Here is a 17,016-nt window from a genome sequence, read left to right as displayed (position 1 = left end):
CCAATAGAGCTGACGAGTGAATGTGGATTTAACTGAAATACATGAGCATGCAATAACTCCCCTCTCATCTAAAATGTGTTTGTGTATTAACAATTACATCTTAGTATTAGAAATATATAGTACAGTAGATCATAGCTTTTTAAATAAATTTTATATGGACAAGAAATCAATAGATGTACTGATATCAATGGCTTAGCCAATCCAAGACTGCATCAAAAACAGATGCATTAGATTGTAAATGGTAAATGGACTGCATTTATATAGCGCTTTTATCCAAAGCACTTTACAATTGATGCCTCTCATTCGCCAGAGCAGTTAGGGGTTAGGTGTCTTGCTCAAGGACACTTCGACATGCCCAGGGCGGGGTTTGAACCGGCAACCCTCCGACTGCCAGACAATCGGTCTTACCTCCTGAGCTATGTCGCCCCATAGATTGTAGGACCTTAGCCTCTGCCGTGTGTGTGTGTTTGTATGTACGTGCGTGCGTGTTTGTATGTGCATGTGTATTAGACTGTGGGACCTTAACCTCTGATTGCGGCAGTGCAGCAGAGAGAACTGAGAAAAAGAGTGACACTGGATCCTGTATCTCAGGAGCATTACAGCAGTATAGCACTTCAATCCTGAGACAGAAAGATCTGTTCACAAAGCACACACACACGCACATACACATACACACACACGCGCAGGCGCACGCAAACACACTTTCACACATACTCTCTCACACACACACGTACTCTCACACACATACACATACAGAAACAGGAACACACGCTCACGCTCACACACAAACGTACATACATACACATACACATACAGAAACAGGAACACACGCCCACACACACACACACACACACACGCACGCACACACACACACACACAGTAACAGGCAGGAGCAGCAGGGGTCAGAAAGGCAGGGGCCGGCATTAGGAGAGGAGCTGCGGTTTTCATCTCAAATCTCTCTGACGAGCCGCGCTCACTCAGGCACCCAGCACGCCGACGGATCTCCTCGTCAGAGCAGGTGCTAATTACAAAGTCCTGGCTGCCATGGTGACCCTGACGGGCACGCAGAGGAGGCAGCCAGGCCGCCATCCAGCCGCCGGCCCCGCCCGCAGCGATTGGCCGCGGCACCCAGAGCACGTCTCAGGACGCACGGTGTATTACACGCGCGTTAACACTTATTACGGTCATGACTTCCCGCTCCGAGCTGCGCGGCACAACATTAAACAGTCTGGGCCTGGACCATCAGCACGTCATCAGTACCGACGATGTACTGCTAACGTTAAAAGCATCCGCCGCCTCACCTCCGTATGCAAGTCTGACAGGAAGTGCGATTTCAGACGAGCACAAGTGTGGCGGCTCTTCCTTTCCCCTCAGGCAAACATGTAGATGGGACATTATGAGGTCACAGAGGGAGGGGTCAGAGCTAAACGCACACGCGCGTGCACAGCGCTGGGAAGTCATTAAACGTGTAATCATGTCCGCGCTCGCCGCGAGCACGGCTGGCGGCCAACGGCTTCGGTCCTTCTGGGGAAGGCGGGGAGAAAACCTGGCCCGCCATATTTCACCCGCCAAACGAACGCCACCTTCAGGCCTCAGGACTGACGCTCGCTGCTGCGAAACCGCAGGCCGCCGAGACCCCCTGACGTTCCCGCCCAGACGAAAGAGCGATGGCGCCAAGCCGCCGATAAACCAATCCCGATCCCCGGTATCCCGATCCACCACCAGGAGGCAGTGCAGAGTAGCTACAGAGTAGGGCTGCTGCGGTCGGTAATGTACTGCACTTTGGGGAGAGAGGCAGGCATGAACTAAAAAATGAACGCTGGACAGACGATGCCATCGGTTTCGAACTTCACCAGAACTGCCAGTGTTAATAATATGAGCTCTGTGCTGTCAGTATTACGGCCTGAGGACTGATTCATCGCAAAACAGAAATAAACAGTCAATAGGAATTAACATACGTTAGCAATAAGAGCAAGGAGAATAACACAATTTACATTAGGAACCCAAAGAACCACAAAGCCACACACAGCACACACACACACACACACACACACGCACGCACAGCTACTCAGGGCAGAACTCCCCTTTCTCAAAATACAGACTCCCTGGCCTCTTCCTCCACAACCTAGAAAACACATCCTACTTCCTGAAGCTGACGTAGGTCTGATGTGCAAGAATGAAGAGATCTGTTTTGCATGAGCTCATGGGCTGATTACAGAGCGCACAAGGTTAAAAATGGTGAATCAGTCAGCCAGGCCTAATTAATGGAAGGTCCTGTTTATCACCACAAATGGGGAATTATTCAGCCATCTCCCCCAGAGGAAGACAGAGCTGGCCTGTGACTAACCGTGTTTTAATACACAGCAACAAACACGAGGCCAGCAGGAAAAACACGATATACGCATTTTCTCTCATTTTCACAGATAAAGGTCATGAAGTTCAGAGACCAAGAGACCTTCACCTGCGAAAATGAAGCTTGTTCCAATTTCATGCGCATTATTAAAAGCAAATCGTATATATTCGAAATGCTTTCGCTCATGTTCCCTTGACTGCTGCAAAGGGAATTATCACCAACATCTGTCCCAAAAATCTGTTTTTTTTCCTGCATTATAACCACAATTTGGTACATTCATCAATCACCAACATTTCCTGGTCAAACTGCATTAGTCATAGGGGGAAAAGCACTTGCATTCATTAGTATTCCAGAGTTCACTGCATTATATTGATCGAATCTAGGCTTCCCTATCTCCAAACAGCTCGAATGCAATTGTTGCAAATACTTATTGACACTACACATCCACTGAATCACTCCATACAACTTTTCAATCCAACAAACAGTGCATTGGCCTAAGATATATCCTGCATACAAAAACTGCTGCTAGATAAACTATTCCACGAGGAGTTTCTGTTACGGCTGTTAGATTTTATTCATTGGTACAGTGGCATACTATCATACCAAGACAGTAGTTAGGCTAATTGTAATGACTATCAAGAAAAATTTTAAAGAAAAATGAGGTGTGTGGCCCAGGTAAGGTGAAGCAAATATGCTTCTATCGCGAAAGCACTGCACGAGGTGAATACTGCTAAATTAATTCTCTATGCAGTAGGACAATGAACAAGCAATATTGGCTGTAACTAGTTGTTAGCAATTTGCAAAACATTTATAGCCTTCCTCAGACAGTAGGTCTTGCACCTCTTAAAGCACGATTTATATCTTTGTGCCATTTTGCTAAGTAACCCACGATTCCGCCATTTTGATAGTACTTTAAGAAACATGGAAGAACTGCCATCCTTATAACGTGAAAACAGCATACCGAATTCTTCTGCGAAATTTCTACATCCAGAGATCTGTCTCTCTCACAGCAAGACAGTTGAGGATCATAACATTTTAAGCTTGTGTAATTCTGCAATGTAATTCTGCCATTAGGTGCATGACAAACGCAACTGGCAAACCTAAGAATTTGCATTTCAATTTCGACTGTCGTTTGGGTGTCCATACTGCCCAGTGGAAGTTAAACCGATAAGGATGCACGGCATTAAAAGCTTTACATGTGCGATATAAAACACACAAGACAAATCATCGCTACCAGTGAACACACTGTCACTTCAGGAGATAAACTAAGTGAAACCAAATCCACTTACAATCACCACACAATCTCACTGCATCTGGTCATTCTTATTCTCCTCACCTGCGCTGGTTCTTCTATATGAATATGATTATTCACAAAACAGGCGTCATATTGAGAAAATAAAATAAGGTCACCCTCTACACACCTGCCAGCACTTTATTTTTGCAGACAGTAATGAACAATGCTCACTGCTGTATGCTAATCAGTTTTTGCAGTGCTTTAGCCAGAAACACAATCAACACTGTTTTCATTCCTAATATGTATTCAGAGCACTTATGCCGTAAATATGCATAATGCAATTATGGCTTTGCAATGTAATGTACCGTGTTATTTACTGATTTCACTGAAGGGCCCGCAAAACTTATGCCAGCTTAGCACAGTAAACCTGGGCTCCTCAAGGTATTCTATTCAGGCTAACTGTCTTGGAAGGGAAAAAAGCACACACAAAAAAAAGATTTATTTTTCAATTACTCTTTTTATTTTCTAAAAAAAAATTGGGGAATAGGCCTACATTTGCTTGAGAATGAAAGGAAATCAATCGTTCCACACGTTTACGGCCATACGTCTGCAGTCGTTTAAACGGCTGAAAAGGGAAGGAGTGAGAGGTTACGGGCGCAGCAGTATAAACGACAAGAAAAGGGGGCGAAAAAAACAAGATAACGAGAAATAAATAACAGATAAATCAGCGCAATAAGAATGTAAAGGAAGGACGGCACACGCAAGCACTGGGCACTTATCTGTTCACTGCCAGCATGGGACATTTCTGAGCGGGAACATTAGAAATAAAAAATACAGTACAGGCGGCCATCCAAGTTTACCCATCCGAGACGTCACACAAACAAGGATGATGGGCTGAAAGGGATGTCGCAGCGAAATGTGGCTGAAATATGGCGGCGTCTCCCTGATGTTACAGAGTGCTGTTCTGCATCAACTGGCGCTGGGGATCTTGCAAAGGCCGATGGGAATCGTGATCTCCAGCAAGGACCAAGGGGGTGGGGATAGCATGACTTAGCCCAAAACATTGTATCCCCACCCTCCAACCCAGAAAGCTCAAACGTGGCGGCAAATGGATGTTTTACATTACATTACATCACAGGTACTTAGCAGCCTCTCTTATCCAGAGCGACTTACACAACATTTTACACATCATTTACATTGTATCCAATTATGCAGCTGGATATATACTGAAGCAATGCAGGTTAAGTACCTTGATCAAGGATACAACGGCAGTGTCCTAGCAGGGAATCAAACCTGTGACCCTTAGGTTAGCTTTAGGTTGCTGCCTATCTTTCCACAAGACAGTGATCGCAAGCGTAGCTCAAATTCAACCAAGAAATTATTATTGACCATAGCCCCCCCAATAGCTATTCAGCCTCCAGTCTTCAACCTGATTGGAAATTTGTGATGTGAATTTTAACAGCCAGAGTCCACATGCACAGACCTAATGGATGTTGGAATGGTCTCAGAGTCCCCATGTTCAGTGAGCTCATAAAACCCTATTTCATGAATCAGTACAGCTATGAGAGGGTGCACCACAAAGTACCAAAACAGGGGTGCCAATCATTCTGACACCTATTTTTGGGAAGTGAAATTATTGCTTGTTAAAAAACCCACTTGTTCTTTGAGGAATTGCATTTGTATAATCGTTCCATTTTTTGAGTCTACAATATAGCTCATTACTTGTGTTGCTTGTAATATGGTCTTTTTTTCTCATCTTCGTCAGCGGTGCCAATCATTTTGGGTTTGAGCCCTGAGTGTCTCTATTTTTATTTTTTTAATGTGTATTCAGTGGAATTCCAAATTACCACGGTGGAAACGGATTGAAATTACCAGCCTGTCTCCAGGGAAAGAAAGAAGAAAAAACAGCAGGACATCAAATTCCATTAAAAATCCATCAAGGTTGTGGCACTATATACAATTAACACTCAAACGTGACAACTTTGTATCTTTGCGTATAAACTGCTTTAAAAACACACTATTAAACACTCACCTGTATCGGTCTTGGTCTCTGCTGCACTTGACTGAGTCTACTCTGCTCTTGCGAATTCCATGAGCTGACAAACACCCATTACAGGAAAAAAAAAATGTCACACACATTTCCTAAATTGTATATTATAAACAAGGTTTAAAACTTCCCCAGATGGTGATTTTTGCTGTATGAACTAAAAACCTAGGTTGATCAGCTAAACTAAGGTTACAAACCAATAAAGACATTGCTGGATTGCATTCAAAATTTAATTTCATCAGCCGGACAACAAACGTTTACCAACCAACAAGCTAGTCCAGCTAGCCGGTTTCTTGTATTTTGCATGCGAGCCAGGTGGGTGATGTCCATACATCCCTCACTCACTCACTAACCTGTCTCCTATCCAACTTTCAAGAAAGCTTACAAATCCCATTAAATTTGCGTATAATTGTGATTGCAATGGTAACTTAGCAAACGTAGCTACGGCTAGCAAAATATGAGCCAAGCTATCTAGATATGTAACGTTAACGGGACCAGCTACAGCTAACTAATCGCTTAGTCCTAACGTTAACGTTATCTGACTTTTGAACTCTTAAGTAAGCAACACTGGCAGCTTTGTGCAAAGGCTGGCAGATGGTAGGTTAGCACACTGAACTGACTGTGCGACAAACAGCAAACAATCAGTCACCTCAAAAACTTTTAGGGCTTATACAGTGTGTCTCTACCTCTTCGTGCATCTGCCTTTACTCCTGACGATGAATGTCTTTCTTGCAGTTCTGTGATGGTAACACCAACATTTTTGTTTTCCATTTAAAAATACGTTTATCTCTGTCTGATGTTTCTAAAGCATAGGCTACTCTGTATTCGGTGAGCAGCAGAAGGCGGTGAGGTGGCAAATGATGTCATCGATTATATCAGCTGTTATAAATTATGCAACTGCAGCTGCATAAAAAGTGCAAAAACTATCTTGTTCTTGTTGTTCCGTTTATCAGTCTTTGTCTCAATTATTTCTTCATTGTCACATTTAGATAATTTAGCAGGTTTGTTGTAGAATTATTTGATTATCATCAAGCTAAAGTTTTTCAACTGTAAGTGAGCCAACATGTTTCTCAAAAAGCTTTTAGAGCACTCATGCTGAAAATATGTTAATTAAAATATGCCATCTTAAATGATAAATGAATGAATATGAATTATTGTGAGATCCATTACTCTGTTTTGCTGGGCTAAGAAAATCATAAGCTGGGGAAAATAATATTACTCATACAAACTCAGTTCCATCCCTTGTTACATTGCTTAACTAGAGGCAGTATTTCTGAGTGGGCAGCATCAGCTAACAGAATTAGCTTGTTAGCTACAACTTTAAGTCTTTTCCAGATTCCATTTGGGTTTCGTAGTCTAATTTAAGATATGCCAGCTGAACTGCCAGCAAGTGCTAATGAATCCTCACTGTCATGGACAAGTCAGTGCCAATCTTACCGAAACTGAATTTCCATTTTAACCTTGCAAATACTGACAGATTTTGCCCTCTGTTATTGGCATACCCAGTTACACTAAACACAAATATATTTGTGTACAATGTTTTAAAGTGACATTTCCCATATTTCCAACAAAATATACACACTTCAACAACCAATCCAGGAACAGAAAATTCACAAAATGCAAAAAAAAAAAAAAAAAAAAAGTGGTGTGGAATCAATGAGATTGTTCTTGTCTTTCTTCCAAAGAACAGCAACAACAACAAAACTTTTCTCAAAAACCACCTTTATAATTCTTAGAGCACAAGAGGGAGACCCTTCATGTTTGGGGGGGTGCACTGTCCATGGGTTTTTGTGTTTTCCTTCCAATCAGCTGACAATTAAAACCTTGTGAACAAGGTGTGTGGATTCCTTAGCCAATAAATTACTTAAATGAAACACTTGTGTCAAGAGCACCCCAAAAACCAGCGGACGCTGCGCCCCCTACAGGACTGGAGTTGCACTCCTGCGGTCCATGCAGTGTACGACAAGCATCCATGACACACAACATCGGTCAAGGCGAGGCATTAATAGCAGACCCGTCAAAAGGGCCAATCAAAGCCAGGCCTCAGAAGGCAAGTCCGATTCCTTATTTTCCCCTTTAATCAGGAATAAATTGGTGATAACAAGCATGTGGAAAAAAAAAACAAAACATGAGGCTATTCATAAATAGGCAATTAACTCATGGGAGTCCTCCGAGGCTTGGCGCCAGGCTTAAAACTTCTCCTGTGCTGAAATCATTATCATAATCTCTGCATTTATTGGGGGAGTCGGGGTGGGGGCCGTTTGATTCCTAGGTTGTGCACTGCTGTTATTCTCTTGAGTAAGGTGCTTAACCCGAATGGTTTCAGTAAACGTCTGAATGCACAGTATAAATCGATTGTTCGTACTGTAAACTGTGAAAGTTGCTCTGGAGAAGAGCATCTGATAAAGGCCACAGAGTAATTGTTTCACTTTTTTTTTCTTGTTCTGAGTGCTGAGTGTTTGGAATCACCCTGAAAAAAAAAAAAAAAAAAAAAAAATATATATATATATATATATATATACACCCATGAAATGCTAGTGCCAAACCCGGAATCCAAGTATGTCAGATGGGCAGGAATTTCACTCTCTGCACATATGCTTATTTCAGAAGGGCCAGTGGTTTGCTGAGCTGTGTGAGGTCTTAAAACCCATTAGAGAAATGTAATCATTTGGAGTAATCACATTCATTATTTGAAAGAATTAATACAGTAGACGCCAAAGTAGCTGACAAGTATGCATGTTTATGCACCATTAAACAATGTCATTTGTTTTACCATCAGTTTGAGTGCACAAAGCCCTTTACTGGCTCTATTCATGACTGTGGAAAAAGTGTGTGTGTGTGTGTGTGTGTGTGTGTATACACTGTAAAAATATTTTTTTTTTTCTGGAAAGCACTGCACAGCAAGGGTTCATACTCAAATGAAGTCAGAAGTCTATATGGTTGTCTACAAGAAATCTCCAGAGAAAAAATTTGAAGTACGTGAGCAAGTGGATGTTCTAGTAATAGGCGGGATGTCTAAATAGGTATACGTTTGCCTGATTGCCGATAGCATTAAAAATGATGAAAATGCTGAGTTGAGACAGCCTTTTAAAAGGCTAAAAAATGTATAAATGAACCAGCTGAAAGAACTCCCCAGTTCAGACATCACTAAGAGGGTCCCATTAGGCATAACTTTTTTCTGAGAATATTAAAGCAAAATGTGATGGCATCGTTGGGTTTTTGGACATATTTTCAGGAATGAGAAAAAATCTGGCTGTTTTTTTTTTCCAAAATAAAATGACAGGGAAAGGTATTCTCGTCATGACTTTTTGGTTTTAAATAAAATAAAAGAGAAGGGTAAATTCTTGTCCATCCACGTGGGCTTTCCTGACATACATGGAGCACAAGTGCTCTCTCTTCTGTAAGGAAGCACCGGGTGTCTACCCTGCTACTCTTCTCTCCCTTGTTCATTCTTCATAACGGATTTTCAATATGACTGCACAAGACAGATGGCGTTGTGTTTTCACTTTAATATTTGCTACCGACACAACAATCCGTGCTAGAATAATTCTGACAGTAATACGTTGGCCCAGTTCATTAACTGAACCGAGGGTGCTGTTCATTTCTCTCTCGATTTTGCAAGGATTTAAAAAATCATCATGTGGGGGTTGCTTACTGCCAGGCTGAAACATTGTCCAACAGCCAGGTTTTAGCCAGTAGAAAGAGGCCAGCCAAGTGAGAACTGCATCACACTGCCTTGACTGCCAGCAGAGTCCTAAAACACCACTGAACAAAGTACAATGAAAATATTCACAAACATACAACAACAACAAAAAAAAAAATTTAAATCTGCGTACAGGAGTGGAAATTCAACATTTTTTATTGATTTTTATTTTTGTTTCTAGTGAAAGGAAAGAGGATGTATTGCGCTAAGAATATAATAATATTGTGTTTTGTAAAGCGTCTGTACAGAAATAGAGATCAACAGTATGCTACATTAAGCAAAACTGTAAGCATACAGCTCAGGATATGCAATACCCTGTGAGGGAAGGGGAGACCAATTAAAGCTGTAATTATGTTCAGTGCAATTAGTAATTAGCTGAAAGCATGTTAGAGTTCACAGTGGCTACAGGGAATAACAAAGAGAAATACAGGAGAGCATGTCATAGGTCTCTTAACCAAAACAATCCTGTTGTTATCGACAAAGTGAAACATGAAACACACAATATGAAATAATTCAATGTGTACAGCTTTTGGTTTCATTGGCAATCAACACAGGGGAAATAACAAAACAGTTCACGATAAATTTTTTATATATATATATATATATATATATATATATATATACACACCCTAGACAGGTCGGCAAGCTATTTCATGCAAACTCGACACAGAAAGGCCCAGGTCGGGATACTAACTCAGGACCTTTTTGCTGTGAGGCGACAGTGCTACCCACTGCACCATCATGCATTCATATATATATATATATATATATATATCTGCTGTTCTGTATAGTGAAAGTTCAGATAAAACATGCAGGTCATAAAGATATACTTTTGCGGTAAATTTATTCCTTTGGTCTTCCGTTTCTTCCGTTTTTACATGCACTTAAAACATTCAAGTCTCATCCTAATCTCACCCTTCCTCTCTTTCATGTGGCCTTCCGCGGACTCCAAACAGAAGCTAATTAGCGCGCCGTCTTCCCTTGAGGAAGGTGCTCTTATTAATTGACTGTGTCACAGGAACATTTATCAGTTTGCTTATTATAATCTTTTCTAGCGTGCGATATCTTTCCCTTTTATTAAAGATGTGGTTAATAGCTAAAGGACTTTAATTGCACACATACCTGAATTTACTCAGTGTGACTGACTTCACAGCCCCTGGCAACCATAATTCTCCTCAATTCTCAATGATTCTTTTTAAGTGTTTAAAATCAAGGGAGCCGGTAACTCTTATTCGCAGAAATAAATGTGCCCGTACTTACATTACATTTAGGATCCCTTGTGGCACACCTCCAAAAACTAACTTATCAGGAAATTGCTCTCGTTTAAGCTTACGGATATGAAATAGGCGCAGTTGTTGTACGACCATCTTCAAGTTGCCCTGTTGATGTGCGCCTGTCTATCCCTGTGCTTGAATGTGCGTGACAGCTTCCAGTTTCTGATTTATTGATAGTTTGCTCTTGCTGGAGGTATGAAATTACATCCCACAAAAAGCAGATGGTCTCACTAATCTCACCCAACAAACCAAGCTGAAACTCTTGGGTGGCAAGGGGGTGGGAACGGAGGGGGTGGGGGGTTGGGGGAAGTGAGCTGGGTGAGCCAGGGAGATTCTTGCTGCTGATTTCAAAATCCAAAAAAACATGGCCCCGCTACACTCTAGTGGCAAAATGTGAGGACGTTTCTTTATCAGTGTTACTTAGGTTCCTGGAGATCTGCCATCCTGTAGCTTTTCATTTCAACCCTAACAAAGCACACCTCATTCAGCAGCTCGAGATCTTGTTGAGCTGCTAATTAGCAGAGTCAGGTGTGCCAAATTAGGGTTGAAATTAAAACCCACATGATGGCAGATCTCCAGGAAAAGGGCTGGTTCCCATTGCTGTACACTGTCAATCAGCCCTCTTCAGCGGCAATGGGACATGGCTCTTCCCAAGGGATGATTTCAATAAATGGAATATTGACAGTTTTCCCAAAAATCTGAGAGGTGTGAGCACCTGTTCTCTTTCCAAAAAAACAAGTAAATGTTCAATGGAAAACAAATTTGAATGATGCACCTTGGATGATTTCAGGGTTCTTTGATTGATCCCTTGTTAGCCATAATTACGGCATATTGTTGGATAATGGGATAAAGATTTTCATTTCTATTTCTCGTTTTGTCCACAGCAGCCAGTGCTCCAAACTGAAACTGGCCAATCACAATGAATGACAACAGGAATTAAAATAAAATCTGCTTGGAAAACAGGGCATACATATAATGCATTATAATAATGTAAAGTATCAATGAACAGATGTGAGTTTAAGTATGTGGTATAGAAAGATGGATTCATAACGCAATCTATGTACATTGCTCAGTATATGGGAATCTGTTGAGATGAAAATAATACCGGCAATAAAATTCTGATTAGTGAAAATCTATAGTCAATACAATAATACGTATCTCTTCAATTGATGTAGCCCAAGTTGGACAGACACCAAAGTCTACTGTAGTCTCTAAGGTCCTTCACTGTTCTTATGAATGTTTAATCATCCCATCTTATCAAAGAATCAGTCCTTCAGGAAAAGAAGCCTAATCTTTTTGTACTTCATCAGGTATGCTTTTCTGTGGTTGGTTATTCATTTCATGGGCATGCACAAAGAGTCTTTGAGTCTGCAGTCTGGCATGAAAAGGAATCAGACTGTTACAATAATGAATTTTTTTTTACAAAAATGACATCTCTCTAGATTCGGTTCCACAACAGTTTCACGGGAGGAACTGGGATTTTTAAGGAAGACAATCCCTGTATCAAAAAAGATGATGAATGTTGTACAACACTTAAGTACTAAATACAAGGGCTCAACCCTGTGTTGTTACATTTTATCAGCGGATATTCTAATACTTATATATTATAAATTCATATATAAATAAATTCATATGATGTGGGAACACATTCTCACAAATGCCCAGTTATTTATTTTTGTGAGGTTCCAGAATATCAAAATCAGCTGACAGAATATATATTTGCAAATATGGCACTATTGGATCATCTAAGACATACCTTCACATTTACTCAAAATGATGCATTTACACAAAATAACATGTTTGTTTTATAGAATGACTAAGAACCTTACAACACTATCTTTGAGTATGAGATAAGGTTGCAGCTGCTGGGTAGCTCATCCTGTTAACCCTTTCAAATATAATATCACAAATATGTGATTAGAATGTTCTTAACTGAACATTCTATTGCTGATGTCACAATCACTACTGGTATTTGAAAAGCAAGTTCTAGAACACTGACTAAAAAAAAAAAAAACATTCCAAAAATCCTACTCTCCAAAGGATTAATATCCTGCAGTGTGTGGACGGGCACCATGGTTTTATCTGACCATATAAAGTCTGCTCAGAACCAGCCCTAGTAGTGGCCGGTAGCTCCACAGGGTTACTCAGGGAGGGACGGACTTCAGTCAACAGGACATCCTTGTCTCAGCACGCACCAGCTACCCCCTCAGGTCAGCCAGGCCCACGGTCTGTCTGCACAAACTGAAAATGAAGTGCCTTCCTCCAGCTCAGTGTCTCTCTGAGCCGAACTGGGGGGCATGTGCAGGGAAAATAAGCAGCAGCTTGAAAGCACGTATTACAGAGGAGATTGCGTGCTTGTCTGCACTCTCCTTAATTCACGGGGGAGGCTGCTGTGATGAGCACAAGCACTCACAAATTGGGTGTTCCAAACTGGGAGACCATACGGGTAAAATTATAAACAAGAGAGGTTCAGTGCGACTAGTCATTCCAAATTTGGTTAAAAAAGGAGAAAACAAAGATTGTTTGAATAGTACAAACTACGTGGTTTCTCAGTGTAGGTGGGCCCACAAAGAAAGTTTGATTTACTTGAGCAATTATTTTGCATAAAACTTTTTAAAAAGCGGAACATGAGGACAGACATCGCTAGGCCACAATATGAGGAGGCATTAAAACCAACAATCTACTGCAATTGGAAGTGAACGTGTTTAGAAATGTGTTGAGCACGAAAGGTTAGCTTCTCTGTCCAGCTTAAATTAGCTGAAGGCTTCTAATTTAAAAGAAGGTACGCTTCTAAGCTATCAATTATGTTGAAGTTCAATGTTAATGGCAAAGTGGTTCGACTGAATCCACCACAGCTTCTAAATGCAAATCATATATGTGTATATATATATATATAATATATATATATATATACATACATGCAGTATATATATATATATATATAATTTGTTTTTAATTAAAAAAAAAAAAAAAATGTTCATGCTAAAACTTCCACGGCTTCATTTTCATGTGAATTTATTGCAATTATAGAAAGGTGTTACATAGCACATCCAATACAAATATAGTAAGTAATTATAAACTTAATATTTAATTAATATGAATGTGGCATGGTTTATTATTAATGTTCTAGGGAAATGTAGGGTAGCCATTTGAGGGTACTATTTTGTCAGTATTGACATGATGGGTTGACAGCTGAAATAAGATACCTGAAAAATGCACTCCCATCATGGCCTGTTCTCCAGAGCTGGCTATCAGGGAAAGGGGGCTGTGGACCTGTGAAATGTTCACCACCCAAAGAGAGCAGAGCTCTGCAAGGAACAAGGTCACAGCCGTAATTCAGCCCTCCTTCGCCGGTCCCGCCCAATGCATGCTGGGATAGGCTCCAGCACCCCCCCGCGACCCTGTTCAGGATAAGCAGGTACAGATAATGGATGAACGGATGGATGGATGGATTCACCGGTCCCTCTCCCCCAGAGCCAGATATAGCTTGTATGAAAATGTCAAACTCGGAGGCGAGTGGATAATACGTTAACTTTTTTCTGTTTTTTTTTTTTTTTTTAGCGGTAGAGAAAAAGAGGCGCCGAAAGCATCTGACAAACAAAACGCGGCGGAGACGGGAGAGGAGATCCGGCGTCGCGATGTTTTCCGCGAGAAAATTAATGCGAAACAAAACCGCATTACAGTCAGCAAAGCTGGCAACTAATCTGTTACTCCATTTCTCACTTGTCTGAACGCATTTTTCTCTCCGCCGCAGGGCTCGCCCGCGCAGTCCCACCCGCGCCTCGCGCGCTGAGGACGCCGGCAGCGCCGCCACACTTCCGGAAAGCGCCGCGACCACCACCTTTTTAAAACGTTTCTTATTTTTTTATTATTTATTCTTTTTTTTCGCGAACTGGTAGCATTTATGTGCAGCGGTACAGAGCCTGGCTGCCAAGCCGGAGTCATTCCGCAGGGATTAGCTCACCCTCAGCGGGAAGAGACATCCGCCGTTCTGCGAGGCCTGCCGCTGGCCTCCCGCTGGCTGCATCTGGCCTTCCGCGAGCCAGAGACTATCGGCGGCACCCAGGAGGTCCGCCCTGCCACTCCAAACTGAATGGGAGATACATGCCATTGGCCCGGGCAAGGATGGGTCACAGCAACAGCGCGTCGACTTTGGGGTCTGCGTGCCCTGAAGCTCAGCTGGCCCAGCCAGCTTTTATCCCTGACATTTTCTCTAGGGCAGGTCCATTCTACGTGCAGTGTAAACACTTGGTTCTCCGTGTGGCAGCTAAGGTACTAAGGTAGGTGGGCTTCTGTTCTTCTGGGAATTTGATTACAGAGAAACACAGGCGGCGTGTCTGTGCACCTCTTTGAAAAGAGCAACATAAGAACTCTGGCCTAAATGCTTGGTCCCAGATGGAGTGAGTGGGAATTGACTGTGATGTACATTATACCCTCTACTGCTGCAGCTCTGAACCTCCTGAGGCCTACTGTAGCTCCAGCAGTACATGTACATGCACACGCACTCTCTCTCACACACATGTACATGCACACATACACTCACACACAAACATATACATGCACACATACACACACACACAGACACCACACGCACGCGCACACACACACACAAACACACACACATGCTCACACACATACACATACAAACACACACAGACACCACACACGCGCGCACACACACACGCATGCACACACACAGCAATTGCTCAGGAAATGCACGCCAGGTCGCAGCTGCTTGGAGCTGCCACGTGTGGGCCCCCTGCATACCGGTATAGTTAAACAATTACTTTGTCCTCAAGCTGTCGGGCTGGTGTGACATTTCCCAACAGAATACTTGGCAGGACTGTTCTTCTTTACACAGCGCCTTGGCCCCGTTCCATTAATCTTACATCAGTCCGCTGGTGCCGTTGCTCTACGTCGCTTCACAAACACCTTCGCATTAAGGCTACAAGGAGATCGCGTCAGGTAAAGGTCAGAGTAGCCTATGACTCGAACCTGCCTGACAGTGGCTGACATGAGAATGTGCTCTCAGGCTGCGAATAATGACGCGTTCATTAAAAAAAAAACCACAGAATTCCAATATTTCATCAGCGGCTCCATCGGTAGCTCCAGGGCTGATCCAAAAAAATGTGGCCACGAGGTGAATTTTTTTTTCACAATGGGAAAATGGCAGGATGCCTCTGAAGATCGGACACACACCCACGCACTGTTTAAGGCTTTCGAACAATGACACGCGCAAATGTTCAGAACGCTGTCGAACGCTTTCACGCATATCAAGGCAAATGGAATAGACCACAGAAGGGTACTGAAGAGGTGACTCATCGCACACACTCAACGCTTAGTCACCTTTCCTTAGGTCCAGTCACTAGCAGAAGCCTCAGTGGACCTGACATATTGAGGGAGATGGGCTACGAGGTCTTTCCACTCGTGCGATCAAAATTGCAGTGCGTTCACAGAGCCAAATATGTACTCAGAGCGTGGCTGATTACTGTGTGCACTGGAGTGCCAGATAAACTGTGCTGTTAGCGTTAACTGGGAGAGGACTGTTCAGTAACCAGTGTCTTCTTGTGCCAGCAGACACATTGGACTTCTCCCCCATTTCTTTCAGAATATGCAAATGAAACTAAATAAGATCATTTCATTTGCTCTTATTGTGTTGTGTCAAATACATATTTGTCTTTGTTTTGTATAAAACACACACTCGTTAACTGTACCGTTTGATGTTTTTTTCTTCCTGAGAATCACTTCTCCAATCTCTAAATCACTATACGATATGATAGGATAATATTGTCATTGTCTGATTACTCAGAAATTTGTCTTGCCTCATCATGCCAACAATTCCATATAATCACAAAAGACAAGCACAGTACTACAAAAGACATTTAAAAGAAATACATCTGAATACAATTCAATATTAAAAACGATTTGGCACTGTACGATTTGGCACTGTAAAACATTTCCATCATGAGACGTAAGTCTACAAGACTTTTACTATCATTTTAGCTGAATCTGATAGTCAGGAGGGAGGCTTGAGTAAGGAAAGATATCACACCAGGCTTTGTGGCATATTTGTGTGCGTGTGTGTCTGTCTGTCTGTCTGTGTGTGTGTCTGTGCGTGCATGCGTGTGTGCGTGCATGTGTGTGTCTGGGTGTGTGTGTGCATAGGCGTGCGTGTATGCGTGCGTTAAGAGGGATGGCTGTTACCCACGCGTCTTCCCCTTTTTCCTTGAATTGAGATGTTTCATGCATCAAACGTATCACTAATAGGCTAACCTTAAGAGGCCGCTATTCAATTTGTCCAAGTGATCTCAGTTTTACAGAAGAAAACAGGATATTTTAGCGGTAATCCATCACGGGGATAACCGAAGCTCTTGAAATATGTATCAGCTCCTGCAAGGAGAGTGT

General features: G+C 42.2%; 1 protein-coding gene across 8 annotated transcripts in view; it reads right to left on the bottom strand.

Annotated features, from left to right (window-relative positions):
* cadm2b (cell adhesion molecule 2b) overlaps positions 1-17,016 on the bottom strand; it is a 326,778-nt gene that overhangs the window by 306,865 nt on the left and 2,897 nt on the right. Inside the window, exons 1-2 of one of the 8 annotated variants that reach the window (XM_064301916.1) lie at positions 6,321-6,696; positions 5,620-5,683 (exon numbers count right to left, since the gene is read on the bottom strand). The exons of the other annotated variants lie outside the window; for them this stretch is intronic. The gene's annotated coding sequence lies outside the window, so the exon portion shown is untranslated. Of the gene's footprint in view, positions 1-5,619; positions 5,684-6,320; positions 6,697-17,016 lie in introns of those variants that run through there. 8 annotated transcript variants of the gene reach the window in all.

The sequence above is a fragment of the Anguilla rostrata genome, chromosome 12 (genome assembly GCF_018555375.3).
Source record: "Anguilla rostrata isolate EN2019 chromosome 12, ASM1855537v3, whole genome shotgun sequence".
Taxonomy (NCBI): Eukaryota; Metazoa; Chordata; class Actinopteri; order Anguilliformes; family Anguillidae; genus Anguilla; species Anguilla rostrata.
Note: the sequence above shows the minus strand (reverse complement) of the source record. Positions and strands in the feature narration are given on the sequence as shown.